This window comes from Camelina sativa, chromosome 11, assembly GCF_030686135.1.
Source record: "Camelina sativa cultivar CO46 ecotype springtype chromosome 11, ASM3068613v1".
Lineage (NCBI taxonomy): Eukaryota > Viridiplantae > Streptophyta > Magnoliopsida > Brassicales > Brassicaceae > Camelina > Camelina sativa.
The window spans coordinates 20,065,655-20,070,610 of NC_141890.1; positions in this window are offsets into that span (position 1 = coordinate 20,065,655).

Sequence of the window (4,956 nt, forward strand, 5' to 3'; positions counted from 1 at the left end):
CATTGGGTTGTCACACATTCTGTCCCTAGAAACAGTAACAAAGCTGTTTACTGCTTCGAATCAATGTTTTCTTGGTTTTAGCCTGTTTTGGGACAAATTGGGTATAAATGTTGTCTAAACACTCCAAATTCAACCTGAACTCTTATAATTAGTCAAATGCATTGGATTGTTACATATTTTGACCCTAGAAAGAGTAACAAAGCTGTTTACTGCTTCGAATCAATGTCTTCTCGGTTTTAGCTTGTTTTCTTGGTTTTAGCCTATTTTGGGATAAAACGGGGTTAAGTGTTGTCTAAACACTACAAATTCATCCTCAACTCTTACAATTAGTCAAATGCATTGGTTAGTCACACATTCTGACCCAAGAAACAGTAATAACGCTTTTTACTGCTTCAAATCAATGTTTTCTCGGTTTTAGCCTGTTTCGGGACAAAATGGGTATAAGTAATGTCTAAACACTTCAAATTCAACCCAAACTCTTATAATTAATCAAATGCATTGGATTGTTACATATTTTGTCCCTAGATAGAGTAACTAAGCTGTTTACTGCTTCGAATCAATGTTTTCTCTCGGTTTTAGTTTGTTTTCTCGGTTTAAGCCTGTTTTGGGATAAAACGGGTTTAAGTGTTGTCTAAACAATCCAAATTCATCCTGAACTCTTACAATCAGTCAAATGCATGGAATTGTCACACATTTTGACCCTAGAAACAATAAAAAAGCTGTTTACTGTTTCAAATCAATGTTTTCTCGGTTTTAGCCTGTTCCGGGATAAAACGGGTTTAAGTGCTTTCTAAACACTCCAAATTCATCCCGAACTCTTACAATTAGTCAAATGCATTGGACTGTCACACATTTTGACTCAAGAAACACAATCAAAGCTGGTTACTGCTTTGAATTAATGTTTTCTCGGTCTTAGCCTGTTTTCTCGTTTTAAGCGTGTTTTGCGACAAAATGGGTATAAGTGTTGTCTAAACACTCCAGATTCAACCGGAACTCTTTTATTTAGTCAAATGCATTGGATTGTTATATATTTTGACCCTAGAAAGAGTAACATAGCTGTTTACTGTTTCAAATCAATGTTTTTTCGGTTTTAGTCTGTTCCGGGATAAAATGGGTAAAAGTGTTGTGTAAACATTCCAAATTCATCCCGAACTCTTCAGATCAGTCAAATGCATTGGATTGTCGCACATTCTGACCCTGGAAACAGTAACAAAGCTGTTTACCATTTCAAATAAATGTTTTCTCGGTTGTAGCCTGTTCCGGGATAAAATGGGTTTAAGTGTTGTCTAAACACTCCAAATTCATCCTGAACTCTTACAATTAGTCAAATGCATTGGGTTGTCACACATTCTGACCCTAGAAACAATGACAAAGCTGTTTACTGCTTCAAATCAATGTTTTCTTGGTTTTAGCCTGTTTTGGGACAAATTGGGTATAAGTGTTGTCTAAACACTCCAATTTCAACCCGAACTCTTATAATTAGTCAAATGCATTGGATTGTTACATATTTTGACCCTAGAAAGAGTAACAAAGCTGTTTACTGCTTCGAATCAATGTCTTCTCGGTTTTAGCCTATTTTGGGATAAAACGGGGCTAAGTGTTGTCTAAACACTACAAATTCATCCTGAACTCTTACAATTAGTCAAATGCATTGGTTAGTCACACATTCTGACCCTAAAAACAGTAACAAAGCTTTTTACTGCTTCAAATCAATGTTTTCTTGGTTTTAGCCTCTTTTGGGACAAAATGGGTATAAGTGTTGTCTAAACACTCCAAAATGAACTCGAACTTTCATAATTTGTCAAATGCATTGGATTGTTACATATTTTGACCCTAGAAAGAGTAACGAAGCTGTTTACTGCTTCGAATCAATGTTTTCTCTCGGTTTTAGCTTGGTTTCTCGGTTTAAACCTGTTTTGGGATAAAACGGGTTTAAGTGTTGTCTAAACAATCCAAATTCATCCCAAACTCTTAAAATCAGTAAAATGCATTGGATTGTCGCACATTCTAACCCTCAAAACAGTAACAAAGCTGTTTACTGTTTCAAATCAATGTTTTCTCGGTTTTAGCCTGTTCTGGGATAAAACGGGTTTAAGTGTTGTCTAAACAATCCAAATTCATCCCGAACTCTTAAAATCAGTCAAATGCATTGGATTGTCACACATTCTGACTCTGGAAACAGTAACAAAGCAGTTTACCGTTTCAAATCAATGTTTTCTCGGTATTAGCCTGTTCCGGGATAAAACGGGTTTAAGTGTTGTCTAAACACTCCAAATTCATCCCGAACTCTAACAATTAGTCAAATGCATTGGGTTGTCACACATTCTATCCCTAGAAACAGTAAGAAAGCTGTTTACTGCTTCGAATCAATGTTTTCTTAGTTTTAGCCTGTTTTGGGACAAATTGGGTATAAGTGTTGTCTAAATACTCCAAATTCAACCTGAACTCTTATAATTAGTCAAATGCATTGGATTGTTACATATTTTGACCCTAGAAAGAGTAACAAAGCTGTTTACTGCTTCGAATCAATGTCTTCTCGGTTTTAGCTTGTTTTCTTGGTTTTAGCGTATTTTGGGATAAAACGGGGTTAAGTGTTGTCTAAACACTACAAATTCATCCTGAACTCTTACAATTAGTCAAATGCATTGGTTAGTCACACATTCTGACCCTAAAAACAGTAACAAAGCTTTTTACTGCTTCAAATCAATGTTTTCTTGGTTTTAGCCTCTTTTGGGACAAAATGGGTATAAGTGTTGTCTAAACACTCCAAAATGAACTCGAACTTTCATAATTTGTCAAATGCATTGGATTGTTACATATTTTGACCCTAGAAAGAGTAACGAAGCTGTTTACTGCTTCGAATCAATGTTTTCTCTCGGTTTTAGCTTGTTTTCTCGGTTTAAACCTGTTTTGGGATAAAACGGGTTTAAGTGTTGTCTAAACAATCCAAATTCATCCCGAACTCTTAAAATCAGTCAAATGCATTGGATTGTCGCACATTCTAACCCTGGAAACAGTAACAAAGCTGTTTACCATTTCAAATCAATGTTTTCTCGGTTTTAGCCTGTTCCGGGATAAAACGGGTTTAAGTATTGTCTAAACAATCCAAATTCATCCCGAACTCTTAAAATCAGTCAAATGCATTGGATTGTCACACATTCTGACCATGGAAACAGTAACAAAGCTGTTTACCGTTTCAAATCAATGTTTTCTCGGTTTTAGCCTGTTCTGGGATAAAACGGGTTTAAGTGTTGTCTAAACACTCCAAATTCATCCCGAACTCTAACAATTAGTTAAATGCATTGGGTTGTCACACATTCTGTCCCTAGAAACAGTAACAAAGCTGTTTACTGCTTCGAATCAATGTTTTCTTGGTTTTAGCCTGTTTTGGGACAAATTGGGTATAAATGTTGTCTAAACACTCCAAATTCAACCTGAACTCTTATAATTAGTCAAATGCATTGGATTGTTACATATTTTGACCCTAGAAAGAGTAACAAAGCTGTTTACTGCTTCGAATCAATGTCTTCTCGGTTTTAGCTTGTTTTCTTGGTTTTAGCCTATTTTGGGATAAAACGGGGTTAAGTGTTGTCTAAACACTACAAATTCATCCTCAACTCTTACAATTAGTCAAATGCATTGGTTAGTCACACATTCTGACCCAAGAAACAGTAATAACGCTTTTTACTGCTTCAAATCAATGTTTTCTCGGTTTTAGCCTGTTTCGGGACAAAATGGGTATAAGTAATGTCTAAACACTTCAAATTCAACCCAAACTCTTATAATTAATCAAATGCATTGGATTGTTACATATTTTGTCCCTAGATAGAGTAACTAAGCTGTTTACTGCTTCGAATCAATGTTTTCTCTCGGTTTTAGTTTGTTTTCTCGGTTTAAGCCTGTTTTGGGATAAAACGGGTTTAAGTGTTGTCTAAACAATCCAAATTCATCCTGAACTCTTACAATCAGTCAAATGCATGGAATTGTCACACATTTTGACCCTAGAAACAATAAAAAAGCTGTTTACTGTTTCAAATCAATGTTTTCTCGGTTTTAGCCTGTTCCGGGATAAAACGGGTTTAAGTGCTTTCTAAACACTCCAAATTCATCCCGAACTCTTACAATTAGTCAAATGCATTGGACTGTCACACATTTTGACTCAAGAAACACAATCAAAGCTGGTTACTGCTTTGAATTAATGTTTTCTCGGTCTTAGCCTGTTTTCTCGTTTTAAGCGTGTTTTGGGACAAAATGGGTATAAGTGTTGTCTAAACACTCCAGATTCAACCGGAACTCTTTTATTTAGTCAAATGCATTGGATTGTTATATATTTTGACCCTAGAAAGAGTAACATAGCTGTTTACTGTTTCAAATCAATGTTTTTTCGGTTTTAGTCTGTTCCGGGATAAAATGGGTAAAAGTGTTGTGTAAACATTCCAAATTCATCCCGAACTCTTCAGATCAGTCAAATGCATTGGATTGTCGCACATTCTGACCCTGGAAACAGTAACAAAGCTGTTTACCGTTTCAAATAAATGTTTTCTCGGTTGTAGCCTGTTCCGGGATAAAATGGGTTTAAGTGTTGTCTAAACACTCCAAATTCATCCTGAACTCTTACAATTAGTCAAATGCATTGGGTTGTCACACATTCTGACCCTAGAAACAATGACAAAGCTGTTTACTGCTTCAAATCAATGTTTTCTTGGTTTTAGCCTGTTTTGGGACAAATTGGGTATAAGTGTTGTCTAAACACTCCAATTTCAACCCGAACTCTTATAACTAGTCAAATGCATTGGATTGTTACATATTTTGACCCTAGAAAGAGTAACAAAGCTGTTTACTGCTTCGAATCAATGTCTTCTCGGTTTTAGCCTATTTTGGGATAAAACGGGGCTAAGTGTTGTCTAAACACTACAAATTCATCCTGAACTCTTACAATTAGTCAAATGCATTGGT